Raw genomic sequence first — 8,840 nt, 5'->3', positions numbered from 1 at the left:
CCCTCGGGTCGGAGATTGCTTTTTAATCTAGTGTGACGGTCTGCTTTTTAATTGGGATGTTTAGACCATTTACATTTAATGTGATTATTGATATGATTGGATTTAATTCTGCCATCTTCCTATTTGTTTCCTTTTTGTCTTGTCTGTTTTTTATGATTCCATATTGTCTACTTTGTTGGTTTATTAGCTATAACTTTGGTTTTTTAGTAGTTGATTTTGGGTTTAAGATATTCATAATTAACTTAATCACAGTCTGTGTTTGAGTAATATTAAACCACTTCTTGTACAGTATAAGAACCTTGTTAACAGTATATTTTCATTTCTCTTCCCTCAGCCTTTTGTGGTATTATTTTTATACTTTTACCTCTGTGTAGAAGAAGTATGTATAAAAGTTTTAAATCCCACAATAAGTTGTTGCAGTTTTTGCTCTAAATAGCCAATTATCTTCTAAAAAAATTTTTAAAGATGAGAAAAGATGTCTTTTATATTTACTCATACATGTTCTTGATTCTTTGGTGTAGATTCAGACTTCCATCTAGTGGTATATTTCTTACAGTTCTGATTTGCTGTGGATGACTTCTTTTAGCTTTTATATGTTTGGAAAAAAGTCTTTATCTTTTTTTTAACAGCTTTATTGTGATATCATTGACATAACAGTAAGCTACACATATTTAAAGTATACAGTTTGGTGAGTTTTGACATATGTATACACATGGAAAATCATCACCACAATCAAGAGAATGAACATATCCATCATACCCAAAAGTTTCCTCCTACTCCTTTGTGATCCCATCGTCCTGTTCCTCCCTGCACCACACCTATAAACCGTCAGTAGACAACTGCTGTTCTGATTTTCTTCACTGTAGATTAGTTTGCATTTTCTAGAATTTTATATAAATGTAATCATATAGTGTGTACTCTTTCTTGTCTGGCTTCTTTTATTCAGTTTAATTATTTTGAAGTTCATCCATGCTGTATATATGAGTAGTTTATTCTTTTTTATTGATGAATAGCATTCCCTTGTATGGATATACCACAATTTGTTTATTCATCAACCTGCTGATGTGTCTTTGTGTTGTTTCCAGGTTTTGGCTATTACAAATAAAACTGTTATGAACATTTGTGTACAGATGTTTTTATGGACATATAGTTTCACTTCTCTTGAGTAATGCCTAGGAGCAGAATGGCTAGCATAGTAGGTATACGTTTTAACTTCTAAGTAACTGCCAAACTTTTCCATAGTGATTGTACCATTGTATATTTCCACTAGAGGTATATGAGAGTACCAGTTTTTATTTGTTTGTTTATTTTGTGTCTGGCCAGTATGAGAATTCGAACCCTTGACCTTGGTGTTATAACAACGTGCTCCAACCAACCTAGCTAACGGGCTAGCCCCCAGTTTTTATACATTCTCACCAATACAAAATATGGTCATTTTTTTATTCTAGCCATGGCAATCAGTTGCTTATAATATTTATTTATTTTTTTTCTATTTGTTCTTTGCTTTTTTGTTTTCCTTTTTCTGCTTTCCTGTAGCTGTGATTTTGCTGGGTATAGAATTATCTGAGGGTTTTTTTGGCCAGGATTTTAAATGTGTTGCTTCACTGTCTTCTTCACTGGTTTTACGTGATTCGGTTATGATGTGATCTGGTGTTCCTTTCTTCGTGTTTCTTATGCCTGGGATTTGTTGAGTTTCTTGGGTCTGTAGATTTATAGTGATCATTAAATTTGGAAAATTTTGACCATTTCTGCAAACTTTTTTCCACCCCTCCCTTTTTTTCCCCCTGGGATTCCAATTACACATAAATTAGACCACTTAATTGTTTCATAGCTCACCTATACCTTGTTCTCTCTCTTTTTTTTCTTCTTTCTCTCTCCATTTTATTCTGGATAGTTTCTATTGCTGTGTCTTCAGGTTTAAAATCTGATGTAGTGTCTCATTTTAGTTTTATCTCCAGAAGTTATGGTCTTTTATATCTTTCATGTCTCTATCATGTTCATGATTTCTTCTACCTTCTTGAACACATGGAATATGTTTATAATAGCTGTTTTAATGTCCTTGTCTACTAGTTCTAGCTGTGTCATTTCTGGGTCTATATCTATTGATTTTTCTCCTGGGTCATATTTTCCTAAATGCTTGGTAAATTTTTTTTCCTCCAGTTGGCTGGTAGGGGGATCTGAACCCTTGACCTTGATGTTATCAGCACCACTCTCTAATCAAGTGAGAAAACCAACCAGCCCTGCCTGGTAATTTTTTATTGGATGCAAACATTGTGAATTTTGTGTTGTTGGATTCTGGGTTTTGGTTTTTATATTCTTTTAAATATTTTAAGCTTTGTTCTGGGTTCATTTAAGTTCTGAAAACAGTTTAATTCTTCTGAGGCTTCCTTCTAAACTTTGTCGTGGGGAGAGGGTAGAATGTCCTTCATTCTTGTTCTAATTTGGCCCCACTTCAGAGGCAATACCTTTTTGAGTACTCTGTTGTTAGGATGTCTTTCCACTTTGGCTGATAAGAATACAGATTATTCCTGGCCCTGTGATATCCGGGGATTGTTCTGCATGTTTTCTTTCCAGGTCTTGTTCCTTTGTTGGAACAAATTTCCTCACGCACGTGCAGTGATCAGTGCTAAAGACCAAGGGGCCCCTCTGCAGATCTCCACAGCTTGCTCTCTGTGTAGCTCTCTGCTCCCCAGTACTCTGCCCTGTGAATTCTAACTGCCTTGGCCTCTCCAAATTCTGTACTATGTCTCCTCAATTCAGTGAGTCTTACCAGGCTCTTTATGGGTTCCCCATCCCTGCTCTGGAAACTCTCCAGGCAGTAAGTTGGGACAGTCCGAAGTCTCACTTTATTCATTTCTCTTCTCTCAGGAGTCCCTGTCATGTGCTGCCTGTTGTCACTAAGTTCTGAGAACTACTGTTTCATGTATTTTGTCTGGTTTTCAAATAGGAAGAGGAGAAGAAAGTTGAGGGCATTTTCATCTGTTGGCTTTTATTTTCCTCCACAAAGGATATAAAAGCATCTGAAGATTTGGAATTGGGCTATGATTGGATTTAAGGTATAGATTTTTGAAGAGCCATTGTGGGAAATGGGAAAAGGAAACAACAAGAGAAAAGTAAGCAAATGGATTCCTGAAAAGTGTTGAACTGAGCTTAGAAACTAAAACTTTAAAGTGAAAATGGTTAATTTCTAGCCCACTGTTTTAACACCTGACTCCGTACAACATCCTATCTTTTGCTTAAATAGTCCAGTGAACCAGGGCTCATTGCCCGTGACGCTGCTTATTCTTTTTGAGACAGACTGGTGTGGTGGGAATCTAGGAGAAAAAAAGCATATAAGAGGTTCTAATAAAGGGTATAAAGCAGTTTTCATAAGAATGCATTTATTCATTTGCTTGCTGAACATTTATTTAGCACTTAAAATGGGCTAGTGGCTAGGGATGCAGAGGTAGAAGACATGGTGTCTAATCTAGCATAGCTGAGGTGACAAGACAAAAAGTTGCAGTAGCACTAATAGTAATGGTAATAATGGTGCTTGTCTTAAGGCAAAGCATAGCTCTCAGCACTTTATATATATACAATCTACCTGCCTTTTAACAGGTACTATCATCTCAGACTTGCTGTCTCCTAAACTGAATGTACCAACTTCTCTAGTCCCTAATGCCCAATTTATTCTTCTCAATTAAATTATTTTTCTAAGAGATACCATTTATTCCTTCCCTCCCAGCTGTCTAGAAACCTTGGAATTTTTCCTTTTAAACTTTCAACTCACTCTAAATTTAATTTTTTTTTTTTTTTTTTGCTGGCTGGTACAAGGACTGAACCCTGAATCTTGGTGTTATCAGCACCACGTTCTAACCAACTGGGCTAACTGGACAACCCTACATTTAATATCCTAAACTCTGAAATTTCCCATTCTGATCTTTGTAAGTTTCTGTTACAATTATGATCCTAGGATTGGGGTGAGATCCTCTCTTCTCTGTCAACATGGAACCATACATAGTTGCATCTGTAATGTAATTCATTACTAGTGGTTAAGAGCCCAAACTCTAGAACAAAACTGGTTGACTTCAAATTCTGGCTTTACCACTTAATAACTGGGTGTTCTTAGGCAAATTATATAAAATTTCTGGACCTCATTTACTCATCTTTAAAATGGGTCTAATAATAGAATCTGCTACCTGAGATAATCCAAATATTTGCTTTACATTTAATCTTCACAAATCCTAAGAGATCTGTTTTACAGAAAAATGCAGTAAGTTTTGACTTGATCTTGTTAGGATATGATTGATAGAAAACTCTTGAAATAAAAAGAATTTGAGAGGGAATCACAGAATTTATTACAGTGTTGATGCCAACTGATTTTTAAAATTCTGTTTTCTAGTGCAAGGTGAGGTAGATTTGTATCTTTAGTTATTTGGAAAATAGACTAAAATAGCACATTTGGTTTCTGTGCAGTTAATGTTTTATAAGCAAACGTGATTTTCTTCAGTATGTGGGGTTTTCTTGTGTGTGAATCATTTTGAGTTATGGGCTACCATGAATTGCAGTATTCTTTATTAAAGAAAAAAAAAAAAAACAGGGCTGGCCAGTTTGATCACTTGATTAGAATATGTTGTTGGTAACACCAAAGTCAAGATCAGATCCCCATACAGGCAAGCCACCAAAAAAAAAAAAAAAAAAAAAAAAAGCCAAATTACTTTCTCTCACCTTTTAATTTATTAGAAATTGACTGCTGTGCTGTACAAAAATAATAAAATTTGAAGGAAGACTGTCTGAGAAGGTGTTTGTATTAAATGTCACATAGTTAATGTCTGTACTATATCAAGAGTACATTCTGCAGATAAATGGGCAAAAAGATGGAAATAGCCCACAACAGGGGGAATGGTATCTCACTGTATTAAAAACATACAAATTGACGTAATCTAGTAATGGAGCATAATAGTGCTGATGAGGTTGAGGTGAAATAATTGTAATTTTTTTTTTTTTTTTTTTTTTTGTCGTTTTTTCGTGACCGGCACTCAGCCAGTGAGTGCACCGGTCAGTCCTATATAGGATCCGAACCCGCGGCGGGAGCGTCGCTGCGCTACCAGCGCAGCACTCTACCAACTGCGCCACGGGCTCGGCCCTGAAATAATTGTAATTATTCATTGTAAATTGCTATACTTTTTTAAAAAGTCATATGAAAATACAAAGCAAAAAGACCCCATGCAGACTTATGTTGCCCATGACCTAATAATACCACTTCCTATAATTTATCTATAGATATAAACTCAATCATAGCATAAAGGATATGTTCAAGAAGATACTAAGTGTAAAAATACGTATAAATCAGCTGGTGGGGGTTTCTTAATTAGTAAAAACACATCGAGGTGTTTGGCCTCCCGCATCTGTTCACCACCACTCAACGTGGACTTCTGTGTCGTTTTCCATTTGTAGATGGAGTGTGGAAATGATTTTTTTCTTCATGAGAGCCACTCACAAGGTGAATTGCACACTCTCATTCTCTGTGCTGTTATAACCAAGTCTGTCTGTAGAAGTAGGGAAGTCAGAGAAGACTGTTCTGAATCTTAGGAACCTGAAAGCAGAGCAAAATAATGGTTCAGAAGAAAGAGAACTTTGGTGGAACAAGGACAGTTTCCTCAACTGTGAGACCACACTTGGCAATGACATATTCTGCTTAGAAATGTTAATTCACGCTTCTGGTCAAGATGGCAGAATAGACAGTCTCCAGTGTCACTCTCTCCCACAAATCTCTAATTTACAACTATTAAAAAGCAACTACAGCCAAGCTGGGGCCGCTAGAGCTCAGGGGAAGAGGAGGAGAGAGCTACAGAGTACACAAAGGCAGGAGAAGCCACAATGAGAGAAAGGAAAAACTGCTCCGACCGTTTCAAATCCCAGCTATTTCCAAGCTGGCGCTGCTGAGCGTGCACTGAGCAGGAGCTGGCAAGAGCCACAGCTGTGCCCTTTGGGTGAAGTTGCTTGGAGGTCGCAGGGGAGAAGAGGACCTTGGTGGCCCCTGGGCTAGCAATACCACTAATAGGGTTCCCGTGAAACCACATAGGACCACATAGCCACAACAAATGAAAAAAAGGAGCCACTCAGAGGCCAGTGAGCAAAGCCCATCCCATGGGAAGTGTTTGGAGCATGGGTGGTGGGAGAGACGGGTCCACTGGGAGAACACTGGGGCCCAGCCAGGACAGCTGATCTGCCTCCCAGTCAGTGTAGGACCACTCAGAGGAGACTGGTCAGGAATATAGAACAAGTGGTGCAGTTTGATGAAGACTCAGGCTCAGACCAGTGTTTCTACACAACCCAGGTGCGTTGGATTTCACTAAACCTGGAAGTACCTGTAAAGTCAACCATTAAAACCAGTGCTGCACAAAAAGCCTTCCCCAGGGAATCAGCAGCAAAGCAGCAATTTAATTTAACCAGAGTCCAAGTACTGGTCCACTTTAGAAGTAAGCAAAGGACTACAAATTAGTTCCAGCACAGAGTTTAAGTGGTGGGAACAGCAAATTATCCAACACAGAACTGAAAGAAAAAACAGAATACCCATTGGGGTCTGCCCGGGGTCCTGAGGCAGAGCTGGGGACTGGATCCTCTGCCCACAACCAGGCATACCACCAAGCACTATGGGCCTGCCCAGGGCCCTGAGGCATGGATCCGAGGACCGGACCCTCCTCCCACAGCCAGGCACACTGCCAACACCATGGGACCTGCCCAAAGTCCTGTGGCGTGGATCCAGGAGCCCCCAGCAACTAGGTAAGGAGCACGCCAAAAACATCACGTCCATGTGGGTGGCCCACCACAGCCCCCACAATAACCACAGCTGCCACAAAAGCAGCTAGATGCCACAACCACCATGCAGATGGTCCACTAGCCACTGGAGTACATTGACCCAAGGAGAGTCACCAGCAGAGACCAAAGAAAAGAAGAGGATGTCTCTCTCCACAAAGTCCATTCCAGAGTGGCAGAAGAAGCATCTGCTCTGTGATAATATTAGGGGACCTGAACACACCACTCAGCATTGGACAGATCATCTTGTTAACAGATCAACAAAGTAACCATTACTCTTTCAGAAGGAAAGAAGAAATCCAGGGTTATCAGAGGTGGGAGGGGGGAGGCAGAGGGGGATGGGGAAAGACTGGACAAGGGGTATAAAGAATAAGTACGATTTGTAACAATATATATACAAGTAATATTGATTTGATCAACATATGTGAACATTGAACCCCCAAAATATGTATAATCAATTATGATTCAATAAAAATTATTTTTTAAAAAGTTAATTCATGTTAATTTCAAAACCCACCATTCTATTCTACTTTTCTTCTTGAAATGATTTTATTCTGTCTCTGACATTGTAAGCCATTCCCTTAATGCTTTGTTAATGCATAGCTGCAGGGCAGGGGGGAAGGGTTGCCTAGAGAATGGGTGACCCATTACAAAAATGAAGACTAACATTTTCAAAATGTTTCCCAGGCCACACACATTGCTCAGGTATTATTTGGTTATTCCACTGAGAGCAAGAATGGATACTTGGAAGGGGAGAGTAAAAGGGATTTGGAAAGGAAGGAATATCAAAGGAAAACCTTCTGCCTCCTCAGTAGATCCAAACAGTGGTAATGCTGCCATTCTTTTTAGGAAGCCCGTGGTTATTTTAGAAAGAAGACTGCCCATCATCCATGTTATGCTAGAGTTAAGTTACTGAACACATCATTTATACGAAGAGAAGTAAGAATAGTAAAAATATATAAGACAAACTCATTTTTACTGCTTAGCTCCTTTGTATATTAGGATTTTATAAATTAGTGCTGTTGTACACTTGGAAAGAATATTCATAGGAACAAAGATTGGAAGGAAATGTGGAAAACCAAAACATGTTTAAGAGGCTGTGATTGTGGTTTTCTGTTTTTGCTTCTTTTAATGTTATGGGCTTGTTTGGTTTTTTCCCACAGTAAGATTATATTAAGAGAAAGAAAATGAAATAATCCGTGTATATCCAGTGTAGACGACTGAGTGTGTATATTAACCCCTGCCCCGGACATTTTGTGGTCAAGAGTGTAAACTATAGAGATACCTATTCCAAAGACTTTTCAGGTTAATAGGGTTCTGTGGTTCTGAGTGCCCATGGAAAACCAGGCTCTCAGAGTTCAGCATTTTCTAGGCGGACGCTTAACTAGCACACAGTACACACTTCTGGGAGTGTTTAAATAGCTGCTTTATAATTTACATTAGCTTTGAAGGGTTTATCACCAATTCTTCCCACCAAAAAAAAGTTGGATTATTGTATGAAATGCTGAACTGTTGAAAAATTATTTCATAGCAATAATTATTAAGGTCTGGTCAGTTAACTCACTTGGGAGAGTGTGGTGCTGATAACACTAAGGTCAAGGGTTCAGATCCCCTTACTGGTGAGCTGCAAATATACGTGTGTCTTTAGTGTGGATAGAGGTATAATTATTTTCATGACTTCGGCTTATTGGAATAAATAGAATTTCAGGCTTTGGGGGAAATCTGAGCCTGCAGGGAATTTGTGGACATGAATCATGGAGTTCTATGTTGGAAACCTGGCTTACTTCACTATTTAAAGATTGCATATTATTTACTTCTTGTTTTGTGGTTTTATAACTTGTGTATTTGGTGAGAGGAAGAGGAGGAGAAGTGGTGAGCTCAGCTGGAGATCAGGGCTAGAAATGAGAGTTGTACTTGAAGTCTTATGGTGAGGTCTTTGTGTGTCAGATTGTCTTTATGTAAATCTTGACACCTGCATGTTATGTAGATGCTTGCACCTCTTTGTTCTTGCTGCTTCATTGATCTTTTGGAAATTGTTCAAT

Source organism: Cynocephalus volans, chromosome 16 (genome assembly GCF_027409185.1).
Source record: "Cynocephalus volans isolate mCynVol1 chromosome 16, mCynVol1.pri, whole genome shotgun sequence".
NCBI classification, from domain to species: domain Eukaryota; kingdom Metazoa; phylum Chordata; class Mammalia; order Dermoptera; family Cynocephalidae; genus Cynocephalus; species Cynocephalus volans.
The sequence above is the reverse complement of the archived record's forward strand: the minus strand, read 5'-3'. Positions refer to the sequence as shown.